This window comes from Muntiacus reevesi, chromosome 1, assembly GCF_963930625.1.
Source record: "Muntiacus reevesi chromosome 1, mMunRee1.1, whole genome shotgun sequence".
Taxonomy (NCBI): Eukaryota; Metazoa; Chordata; class Mammalia; order Artiodactyla; family Cervidae; genus Muntiacus; species Muntiacus reevesi.
In genome coordinates, this window is record NC_089249.1 from 170917764 (window position 1) to 170930348 (window position 12585).

The 12585-nt window shown below is 39.5% G+C and overlaps 1 protein-coding gene across 10 annotated transcripts in view; it reads left to right on the plus strand.

Moving 5' to 3' along the window:
- Positions 1 to 775: 775 nt before the first annotated feature.
- Positions 776 to 12585, plus strand: part of GIGYF2 (GRB10 interacting GYF protein 2) — a 127752-nt gene continuing 115942 nt past the window's right edge. For 5 of the 10 annotated variants that reach the window (XM_065916814.1, XM_065916847.1, XM_065916851.1 and 2 more), the window contains exons 1-2: positions 776 to 865; positions 5501 to 5566. The gene's annotated coding sequence lies outside the window, so the exon portion shown is untranslated. Of the gene's footprint in view, positions 866 to 2476; positions 2535 to 4057; positions 4128 to 4910; positions 5037 to 5500; positions 5567 to 12585 lie in introns of those variants that run through there. The other 5 variants (XM_065916828.1, XM_065916834.1, XM_065916821.1 and 2 more) reach the window with 5 other exon arrangements.

Consider the following 12585-nt stretch of genomic DNA (forward strand, 5'->3'; position numbering starts at 1 on the left):
GGATGAAGGCACAAGGAAACAATGGGATGACCTGAGAAGGGTAGGGTTGCCTTATGTACCAAAGAAAAATACAGGGTACCCAGTTTAACGTGAATTTCAGAAAAAGCAGTGAATAATTTTTTAGTGTATGTCGTGATGCTGCTTGGGTGGCCTGTATTTTACCTGGCAATCCGCAAGTAAAGAGATATTTAGGCACAAGAGTTATAGCCCGAGACGCACTAGGAGGGACTTGATCTCTAAAGTCCTCCCCAGCTGTCAGATTCCAAGACTCTAGAATGAATTCCCAGTTCTACCAGAACCGTTAAGAAGCAGACAAACTGCTTTGAATTTCAGCGTGTCACGTCCCCGTTTTTCTCTAGGATGGCTAATGAGCAGGGAAAAGGCGGAACGAAAACCTGTGGAAAAGTTCTGGTGTGGAAAATCAGCTCCTAAACGATGAAGAGCTTTCTGAACTGCTAATGGGCTCTGGACTGGGCGCACACGACGGTGAGTCACATGGCGACTGGCCCAGATCCAACTATGGATACCAACTCCACTCAACTCAAGGGCAAGCGGGGAGAGCTCTTGCCCAGGGACTCGCAGGCGCCTGCGCTCTGCCGCGGCCCCGCCCTCCTCCCGCCTGACATCCGGGGCTCGGGCAGGGGCGTGTCCGGGGAAGACGGGAGGGAGGCGGCGGAAAGGAAGGACGTCGTGGGAGGCTGGAGGAGCGGGGAGGGAGGAGAGGAGGGGCGGGGCGGGGGCGGAGCGGGGGCGGGGCGCAGCCAGCGCGCTGTCACGTGACGTGCGTGGCGACGTGTCGGCCATCTTGTGTTGTTGAGGCTGAGGACTGACGGGTTCCGAGAGTCTCCCCTGTCCCGGACCGCAGGTAACCAGCGACTCGGTCTCACTCCCTTTGCCCGGCTCCGCTCCGCGGCCCGGGCTCCGCCGGCCTGCCTGGCTCTCCTGGGCCTGCCGCCCGCTCTGGCGTCCCCTCCGCTCCGGCCCGACCCTGCCCAGCCGCATGGACACCCCCAGGCCGCCCGGCAGCCGCCTCGGCCGGCTGGGGCGTCAGGCGAGCGGACAGGTCAGGTGCGGGGCGGGAGGGAGCCGCCTCCCCGGCCGGGGGCACGCCGGACCCTGGCGCGTCTCTGCCGTCGAGCTGGGGAGCCCGCCCCTCCCGGGCCCGTTGGCATCGCAGGGGGAGCCGAGGAAGGGAGGAGGGTGATGGGTGGACAGTGTCAGGCCGGCTCGCTCAGGGCCAGAGAGCTCGCCTTTCCGCTACCTGCTCCTCCGGGCCAGCCGCCCGCCCAGCCTCGGGGTGCCCGGGGTAACAGCTGCTGCGGCCAGACAGCTGCTTCTGCCCGCGCTCCTCCCCACACCTGGCCTCGGGGAGATGCGCCCTTGCCTGCCTCACCGAGCATCTGCACTGGGGAGACTCCTTCCGCGGCGAGAGGACCGGGTCTTGAGCAGGCCCGAAGCCAAGGTGGAGCCATGATCCGAACCTGGGACGGAGGTCGGGAAGAGTAGGACAGAACCTATGGCAGCTTTGGGATCCGAGCCTTCACGTCAGGTTGAAATGGTCATTAGCCTTGAGTGACCGCAGTTCCCCACGAAAGCACTCAGAATCAATTCAGTTTTCTGGCTGAAACATAAACCAAGCGACCAGGGAAGAGGGTATAGAGAAGCAGATTGTCTGACCGTGTTCGGGAACCAGTTACGTTGCTTTGCCTTTATCTAGCACTGGGTTTTTGTTTTTTAAAAAATTCTTTCTTTCCCTGAAAGAACACTTAAGCCCATCTATTTTCTCTGTAAGAAAGGTAAGTATTTCAGTTTAACTTGCAAGAGATCGAGAAAGGGGCCGGAACCTGTGACCAGCTTCTTATACAGTGTTGTGTACCTTGGATTATACTTACTCAGTGTTTTATACCTTGGATTACAGGCAGTTTTGGTTACCCGTGTGTATGCATGGAAGATATTTTCCCCTTACATAGTATTTACTTTTTAGAATCTAATGATTTTCTAAATTAGAAAAAATTGTCACCGTTTTTGAACACTTAACTTTTATCCTAGTATTTGCAGCTCTGGCCTGTCAGAGTTTGTTGATTTTGAACACAAATATGTTGCCTCATTCCTTGATGTTTTTATGCATTTAACTAGTTAGTGTAGTGCTCAAAGTGGAACATGTACATTTCTGTCCCAACAAATGTTGACTTCAGTAGAAGACACTAGAAAAAAGTTTAAAAAGTGGGATGTATCTGGAAAAATGTCACACAGTCCTTAATGTCACACAGACATTTAACAATGGGAAGTACACAGGTAATGGTTGTGATTCACTAGAGAAGAAAAGGCTTTGACCCTTTTCTGTCCTTGGCCTTTTCTGTACATTTAGGATTTTGAGACTGAAGAAGGGAGAAGGTACTATGTGCTTCCATTCGTTTCTTCTGTCATTTGTGCGTTAATTTATTTGAAAAATACTGAGATCATACTACACTATTAGGTGCTGGGAGCAAAACAGACCAAAAATTCCTGTTTCTGTGGACCTCATTCCTAGACAGGTAAATACATACTTTTAGGTAAGATATACTGTAGTGATAAGTGATGTGGGAAGAAATGAGACAGGGTAATGGGATAATAGGGATTTGGGGGAGGGGTTCAATTTAGGTGGAGTGCCCTGGGAAGGCCTTGGTGGGTAAAAACTAATATTTGAGGAAAGACTTGACACAGGTAACGGAGCTAATCCCTGTATCTCTCTGAAGGAGGAATGCCCCAGGCTAGGTATCAAGGGCAAAGACCCTGTGGTAGAAACTGAAGTGAGCTGGTCAGGTGTGGCTGGGAAGGTACTGAGGTAGTCAAGCCAGAGAGGCACTGTCACAAGGAACCTACTAGAAAAAGTGTGCTGGCTCATTGGTCCTGATGAGTAGAGTTGTTCAGTTGTCCTGGAGTCTTTTTCCACACCGCTGTGACTCTTGGAAGTCAGAATCTGGAAATTTGGGCCAGTGTGCCCACCCCTTTCCCCCCAGCAGGACATCCTTCCCTGCCCCAATTGGAAAAATTGAGGGGGCTCATATATTTCAGGAAATTGTTAGAAAATAGCTTTCTCAAAGTTTTTAAATGAGATTGATGATGACCTGCCTGAAAGGATTTTTCAAAAGAACTTGCTTTCTAAAAAGAGGGTCTTTGAAATATTTCAGACTATTTGAAAATGTAGAGAAATGAATTTCCTTTGAAATTTAGACACAGATCATTAACAAGTATATCCTGGAAGAAGTGTCTTAACTCCCATTTTTAATGGTAAAGAATTCCTTTTAATGATTTCTGTGTTGTCCAGCCTAGTTTTAAATTTCTCAGGGACTGGTCCACTAACTTGTTTGTATATCTTTTATAGCATCTTACATGTGTAAAACTTATTGTGCTGAGTTATTTGTTCATCAACTTTGATCTTTCAGACTAGTTCTTCAGTAATTTTTTGCTAGTAGACTTTTGTTGGTTTGGAAATTTTCTTTTCTCCTGATTTTCTTTCAACTTATCTCCATATTCTTATTACTGAGCTCTCACAAATGTCTTCTTTCATTTTAATTCACTTCAGGAATTTAATATTTTGATTTTGAAATGCTTTTGTTGGTGAGTTGCATATATATAAAATAATTTATCTTCGCTTGCCTGAAAATAATGAGTCGTTAGGAATTACAGCTTCAGGGATAGTGATGCTAGGGAGGAGGTAGTGTTTTTACAAATTGACTTTCTCTCTTTTGTTCCTTTGTTGAGTTTTTGAAATGACAGTTCCCAATTTTGTCTTTGATGTCATATTGGTTCATTTGCTTGCATGACTCTGCATTTTAATATTCCATATGTCTTTTTTTTTTTTTTGACCTTCACATTGGAAGATGACACTCTTGGTAGTGATTGCCATCTGGGGGAACCATTTAGGATGATGAGATTATTACTGTCATGTTTATGTTTCTCTTCTGAAGGATCTTTGATTTGTGCCATTTTTGAAGACTGACTTCATTTGTAGTTCTCTGTTAGCCTCTAATAACTAAATTTTCGGTACTTTTCTGTTTTATTCTATCTCTTATAGATTATAGTGGGACCAGTCTCATTAGGTTGAATCTCCAGCCTATGTTGGTGTTAATCCAGGTATATTAGAGGCAAGTTCAATGTCTATTTTTCTTCAGCAGTTTGAATTGCCTTAACATTACTTGGCCATTGTTGTTAAAACTCTGAACCCAAGTGTTTTTTTTTTTCCTCCCCTTAACCCCCACTAGATTTTATGGGGATCAGGTCTTAGGATTTCCATTCACTTTTAATGCCCTGAAGAATTGCATGTCTTTAAAAATATGAGTAAACATACAACACATACAAGTTAGACTCCTATTATTTCTTGACCAGGATTGCATTTTATTATTTGTTTATGCTCTCAGATGACTGAGAAATGTACTAGATTAATTACACAGGAATACAAAAATGTTACCTTTCTTGAATTGCCTATAATTTTATTTGAGGTTGAGAGAGAAGAGGGGAGATTTGAAAAACAAAAGAATATTATCCTGTAGCTAAAATTAATTTTATTCAAAGTATTATATGCTTCCTCACCTCAAGTAATTAAGTAAAGAACACACACCTTTTATATTTTCTGGTTAACTAGAGTTTCCTTGAACTTTGTTTATACTTAAAATAGTAGATAACACTAGAGCTTGTTCTCTTTAGTTAGGCCCAGAGAAGAGTTTGTTACCTAGTTCTCCCCTCTTTTGCTTCTGCTTGCTCTTATAAAATGTAGAGTGCAGTGGATAAAGTTAGATGACCTTTTGGACATTGTAACATGGCTACTTTTTTTCAAAATTAAAGATGAAAGTGGCTTTCTCAAGTTGTTTTCTTGCTTGACAGTAAAATTGTCAACTTTAATTTTTAATTATTATTTTTTGACTCTTTAGAAGCAGCCTTCAAATCATCATTTGAATTTAGCTAAGAAATCTCTTGAAGCTATTGTTTCAATTTGTCACTTGAAATATCATCGTCTTGTGGACGTTTAAGATATTGTCTCTTCAGAGCCTTAAAAGGTGATTTTGATTTTGCATCTGAAAGTACTTCTGGAGCTTTGCTCCTTGAACATTTTGGCAGTGGTCATACATCTTGGGGCTCATTGATTATTTGCATAGGATACATATTGTATTGCTGTCTTGCTAGCTCTCAGTTTTCTATCAGATATGTGGTAGTTTTGAATGAAAATGCCAAGGAATAATTTCCTGAAACCTTATAGTGGTGCTCATTTATTAGCTTCTTCAGAATCACTTGGAACTTCGGTTTAAAAAATATATTTTAAAGTCGCATTTCAGAGCTACTGAGACAGACTATTTAGAGTTTAGGACAGGGACTCTGGATGAAAAGCAGGTCAGGTAATTATAATATTTTAACCAGGTTTGGAATCCATTTTTTACAAAGCATATTCATTGTAAAAGTTGTGTTTTTAAAGTTTCTTGAGAGATTGTTGGGTCATTTACTGTGATACTTTTATTATTTACAGTGTTAAAAGGACCTGAACAAAGTCTGCTCAAACTTCCTGCTGTGAACCAGCAGAACTTTTGAACAGGTGAGTTTTGAAGGGAAGCACAAAACTGAGGGCTTATGCAGAGAATTTTTGCTTTTAAGGCTCTGGTTATTTTTGTTCTTTTTATTTCTCCAAACTTACAGATAGTAAATAGAAGCAATTTCTCTGGTACCATTCATATCCCTTATGAACCATAAGAATAAACATACCTTTTCTGCATTGATCCTGGTATGAATTTGTGTCTTAAACTATCATAATGATTTTTCGATGACATAAGACAGGAAGAGGAGTCCTCTGAGGGGAGAGGTAAGAGGGTATATTAAGGAACCCAAGAGCACTTAACTTCATGAACGACATGAACCAGGAACTGGGACGGATTCAGGAGACAAAGTAGTCCAGAGAGCACTTTTTTCCCTGCTGGCTAGTAGGTATTATCTCATATCTCTTTGTATCTTGCTTTAGTTGTCTTTCCACACTCTGGCTTTTTCTGCTTTAGCAAACACAGAAGAAAATTGCCACCTCATTCCTGGAGCCACATATATAAACTCAAGCTCTAGTGTTACTAGCCAAATGGTTACTAGCTCAGTATCCCCTTTTCAGATTGCTGAGAGGGAAAATTTGATAGATAGAACTTTGTCCAAATTTCCGTCACTGGTCCAGTTAGTATGGCCATGGGATTGGGATCTTGAAAGGTCCCACTCCTAAGAGTGGCGGCAGGTCTCAGAGAAGGTGGAATGTTGCCTTTTCTATGCAGAATCGCACATAAGCTTCTAGATGTTTTCCCTTTTCCTCGAAAATTTTCCTGTATTTATCTTGGTGGTTTTAATTTATGTGTCCTGAAGAGTTAAAATACATGTGTATATTTTGGTGAATGAGCTCTAGTAGGTCTAACCAACCATTCTTGGAACAGTTGGTTCCAAGTGCAGTGTTTTAACAAAATTTCTTGGTTTTGTGGGTTCAGAGGATCATGTGTGATAAAGGTTTTGTAAATAACTATTAGCAGATATGAGACTTAGTTTGGAAAAATTAATTGGTTATTTAGTTTACATTGATTACTTTGATAAATTTTAATTTATTTGTACTTTTTACATAACACTTGGATATGAGGAGGTCTGTAGAGGATTTGAAGGGTAGGACTTCTGTATATGAGTCTAAATTCACATTTGAGTGGTAGCAGGGATTTTCACTTTTGGGAAAGAATCAAGGAGACAGCATAAACTTGTATTACGTGTTTTTGTATACTAGAGTTGCTAAGTATTGAAGAAAAACTTTTTTTTAGTGGAGCATTTAGAAGTCCTATTTATTTTTTTTGTAGCTTGTATGTATTTGGTGACATCTAATTGCTTAAGTCATCTTTTTATTACTCAGATCTTGTTATGCTAGTAAATTAATATATCAAGATTTTGATGAAAAGACTAGGGATTACTTTTATTTACTTTTATGAAAAGTGACCTGTTACAGAATGATTTGTGGAGTGACAGACCACAAATGTGACTTCCTATGATACCGTGTTTTTTTTTTTTTTCCCCAGGCAAGATTTCTTTAGCAGATTGCAGCTAAATTAAATTTTTTTTTTTTTAGAGTGCTGCTTTATTTATTTTTGGCTGTGCTGTGTCTTCGTTGCTTTGTGTGGACTTGCTCTAGTTGCAGAGAGCAGGGGCTGCTGTTCATTGTGGTGTCCGGCTTCTCATTGTGTTGGCTTCTCTGGTTGGGGGAGCACGGTCTCTAGGTGCTCCAGTTTCAGTAGTTGTGGCTCCTGGGCCCTAGATTATGGGCTCAGAAGTTCTGGGACACAGGCTTTGTTGCTCTGTAGCATGTGGAATCTTCCAGACTGGAGATCCAATGCCTGTCCCCTGCATTGGCAGGTGGATTCTTAGCCACTATGCCACCAGGGAAGTCTGCTAAATTAATTTTTAAGGTAGAAGAGTCCTTTCTCATATTGTTCATTTTCTTTATAATGTAGAAGTTGAGGTAAAGCATGTTCAAGGCTTTGTGAGGCTTAAAAAGTGTAAACTTGCACAGGCTTTGGGGAGCCCCCTCTGGAAAAGATTGGCTTGTGGTGAGTTTATCAAATAACATGGTCATGTTTATGGCATTGTAATTTTTCTTGACTAGTTTATTAGTTGCTAATTTTATTCTCCTTTCACCAAAAGGGGGAAAAAAGGAACATTTACATATTGTTCAGAAGTATAAGGTGGGGAAAATGACAGTAACAGTAATAGCTTTTTGTGGGGTGATACTGTCCCCAGAGTGTTCTTTGGGAACAAAGCTCTTTTTATTCTAGTTGTTCTGAACCTTGAGGAAGTCTTGGGAGCTCTGGTCTCTTCAGTATTGGTCCTTTGGTTGCAGAGACTGACAGAATTGCCAGAGGTATTGTTTTGGTACTTAGTAATTGGTAAATCTTGGCTCAGTCCTTGAAGAGATGGTTACATCCAGGGGATTTCATGGTTAGCCCCTTAGGAATTGAGATGGTTTTGCCCAAACCATGGCTAATTGAGTAACTGGATGAAGTCATCTTGCAGGATCGGTAGGTCAGAAAGCCTTAATTCATGTTCTAGAATCTGACACTTTTTTAATCTCTTGTATTAATTTTGCTATTGTTAATGAAATTTCTGATAGTGTGCTATGAGAATATGTATTCTTCCCCAACCACAGGGCCTGGGTCTTCCCCTAGTAGCTCAGTGGTAAAGCATTCGCCTGCCAGTGCAGGAGACGCAGGAGAAATGGGTTTGGTCCCTGAGTTGGGACGATCACCTGGGGAAGAAAATAGCAACCCACTCCAGTATTCTTGCCTGGGAAATCCCATGGACAGAGGAGCTTGGCGGCTACAGTCTGTGAGGTCTCAAAGAGTCAGACACCACTGCGCATGCACGCATGCAACCAGAGGGCAGAGGGGCTCACTGTATTGCTTGAGTGACTAGAAGGAATAGAAATTGGAGGATAGTGATAGTGGGACAGTGGGAGATTGGGAAAAGGAGAAAAAGTTACTTTCACAGCTAAATTTCTCTGAAAATTGCAAGGAAATGGGAGGAAGAAAATAACTAAGGAGTATTGAACACTGTCAGTATTTAGAGAAAAAGCTTGTGGTCATTAAACAGAAGTGTGGGTTTAATTTTCTGTCACTTAACTACCTGTAACTCTAGATAAATAAGTTAACTTCTTGGAACCTGGTTTTCCTTACTGGAAAATACATCCTGTGGTGATTTGGGAATTAAAAGTCTAAAATGCACAGTACAGTGTCTGGCATGTGGTGTTGTTGATAAATAGACTCTCAGTGATTGGTAGCGGTTATAATTTTATTACTATGCAGATAGATACATTTTGATTGTAAAGTGTCATATTTTATTTTGCATAGAGACCTCAGTGGGTTCTGTTTTTAAGTCTTTTCTCTTTTTTGTTTTGTTTTCAATCCAACAAATTATTTGAATACCTGCTTTGTTCCAGGTGCTGGGCTAGCCATAGTGATGAGCAAAACACTCAAGGTCCTGTCTTGTGGGTCTTACAGCCTAGTAGTAGAGGCAATAAAGAAATCATATAAGTAAATCTCAAAAATGTGAAAAGTTTCTCTGTCTTTTGAAAAATACATTTTTAACCTGAGATACTTTTGAAGCGTCCATTTGGATCTTGGTATTCTTGTCATCAGGGATGTTTTATGTCTCTTGATATGCTTTCAAGTGTATGTGTGTATGTTTGTTTAAGTTAATTTATATATTTGTTGTGTTATATTTTCCTCTTTCTCTGAGATAGATGCTCTCAACTTTTTGATTTTAGATCTCCTTTAACCATCGTAAGAATTAGAGGACCCCAAAAGAGCTTTTGGCTTTTCAGTTATATCTATCTTCATCACATTGAGAAATTTAAATTGATTTATTGATTTAAAAATAGCAACAATTTGTTTACATGTTAACATAAGTATATTTTTAATGAGAGATACTAGTTTTCTAAAATATTTCTAAAAAAATTTGCTGAGAAGAGTGACACTGTTTTCCCTTTTTTAAAATTGCTTTTTATGTCTTACTTTGTAGAAGACAGCTGGATTCTCATAGCTGCTTCTGCATTGAGTCTGTTGCTGTTTATTACATTAGTTGAAGTATATGAAGGAAATTCATCCTCATGAAGCCGTGTATGTAGTTGGAAAAAGGAGGAATATTTTAAGAGCTTTTTCAGATATTTGCAGATTTTCATTGATATTGCACTAAAATTGGACAGCTAGTAGTTTTTAAAGGTTAGTTGCATTGTGAAATTTGAATTACTATATATCAGTGCACTTTTATATTCCATTATGTTAAAAATCTATTGGTCTATCTTGCACATTAAATGGATATTTTACATTACACAGTATCAAAAAAAACCTCCACACTTGTTAATATCAACATGCATCAGAAAATCCTTTACTTATTGGAAAGTATAAGTACTAGTAAAATCTGTCAAACTCATGGTAGTGAATAGAAGTTTTCTAAAATTTTAACTTTTGCTTGAAAGCTTAAGTTTTATAATTGGCAGCAAATAGTTCTCTTTTAAAGTGACAATCTTGCCTTGTTCATTTTTGAAAAGTGTCTGGTATATACCTAGGTCTGGATGATTTTATTTGTGTTTCAGCCCTTTCAATTCAGTGTGTTTCATGAACGGAAGTAAGTAGTTTAGCTTGTAACTCAAGGACATCTAAGTGCCTTTCTTAGAGATGGTGGTGTGCAGCAGAAGTACGTCATATATACTTCTGACTTCATCACATTAGGAATATTAAAAAGATGTGTACTCAGGAACCAAGATTAATTGGCAGCTTTTGCCGCTTTATTAAGGGCATTCTTAAGTAAACCTGGCTTTTTTCTTTCTCGTGAATATATGGCACATGGCAGTGAAGAACACGGTGAGTACTAGCACAGTTTGGTACCATTACTTTGAATGGTGCTAAAGCTGTCAGCAGTTTTACCCATGACTGGTGCAGTGCCAACATAGTGAAAAATGCAGAGAATATCTTAAAATTAACAGATTTGACATCTTGGATACCTTGAAAGAGTTTCAGAGAATTGCTCTCTGGTGAGTGAAACATTTTTCAGTGTTACATTTATATATATTACATTGACTTTTTAAAAGCATTTTCAAAAAGTAATTGTTTGAATTAGAAACTGGAATAAACATATTGGGGGTGTTTAGATTTCAGTGAGGGTTTTTAATTCTGGATAGATGTATATCTGTTCATAAGTTGTAGGCAGTTATAAAATACTCTTCTGTATTGGTCCCATTAAAAATAGTCATCTACACCAGCACTGTCTAACAGAATTTTCTGCTCTGATAGAAATGTTCTGTATGTAAATCTCCACTGTCAAATACTGTAACCACTAGTCACATGTGACTGTTGGGCACTTGACATGTGGTTAGTGTGACTGAGGGAACCTGCAATTTTTAAAATGCAGAAACCTTTACTTTTTTATTACAAGAACTCAGTAGGCTTTACTTTTTTAATTAAAAAAATTTTTTTTTGGCTGTGCATCTTGCGTGATTTTAGTTCCCTGACCAGGGATTGAATTTATGCCCCCTGCAGTAGAAGTTAGGAGTCCTAACCACTGAACTGCCAGGGAATTCCCTCGGAGGCCTTGTTTTTAAGAATAGTTGTAAAGAGGGAGGGGATAATGTATACATACAGCTGATTCACGTTGTACAGCAGAAACTAAAACAAAACATTATAAAGCAATTATACTCCAGTTAAAAAAAAAAAGAACAGTTTTAGATTCACGGAGAAATTGAGAATATAGTACAAGAGAGCTCCCATAGTATACCACACCCAGTTTTTGTATTGTTAGCATCTTACATTACTGTCGTGCATTTGTTATAACTAAGTAATCAGTATCACTTATTCACTAAGTTTATTCAGATTTCCTTAGTTTTCCCTAGTCTGTTTTTTTGTTTCGGGACCCTGTCCAGGATAACCACATTACATTTAGTCACGTATCCAATCCATAGGCTCCCCTTAGCTGTGTTAGTTTCTCACACTTCCCTACTGCTAACAGCTTTGACAACTTTGAGGGGTACTGGTTAAGTATTTCGTAGAATGCTTCTCTGTTGGAATTTGTCTAATGATTTTCTCCTGGTTATGAGTCATGGGTTTTTGGGAGGAAGACCACAGAAGTAAAGTGCCACATCATATCGAGAGCGTATACTGTCAGTGTGATTTATTACTGTTAATACTGACTTTGATACTTGGTTGACTGTTGTACTTTGTCAGGTTTGACTACTGTAAAATTACTTTCCTCCCTCTTGGAGGAGCTAGATTTTAAATTTTAATTGATTTAATTTGATACAGCTACATGTGGTTAATAGGAACTATATAAAATGGCACAGTTCTGAACAGTGTTTCTCAATTTTAAATATTATCCAAAACTTTATTTAACCTCTATTTTAATAGATGTAAAGAAAGGCAGTTTAACATAAAGGAAATATAAAATGTTAGTCTTGTAGTGCATTGCTTTCTGAGGAGGCAGTCTGCTTTTAGTAAGCTTAGTGTTTTTCAAAATTAACTTTCTGAGGTTTAACTTATATTCAATAAAATGCCTTCACTTTAGGTATACTCATGCTGAGAGTACATTTTGATAAGGTTTGACAAGTGTATTTACTTCTGTAACCATAACGACAATCAAGATATGTAACATTTTCATCACCCCCAGAACTTTCCTCCTGCTTCTTTGCAGTCCTTTTCCTTCTCCCACCACTGATTTATTTTCTGTGACTATAGATAATTTTGCCTCTTCTGCCAGTTTTATGTAAATGGAATTATTGTGTATGTGTTCTTTTTGGTCCTGACTTTTGCTTAGTGTAGTATTTGTGATATGTCCATGTTATTGCATGTATCAGTAATTAGGTGTTTTTTTTTAAGTGATGAGAATATTCCAAGGTATGTTTATTATAGTATTCGTTTATCCATTTATCTTGCTTTGGAGCTGTTAGGAATAATTCTGACCTTAGTTTCATGGCAGTGGGTAGTGATTCAGATTGTGCTGGATTGCAGTGTTCATTTCAGTGCTGTAAATTCAAATTTGAATTCTTTTTAGGATGAGGAGAGAAGC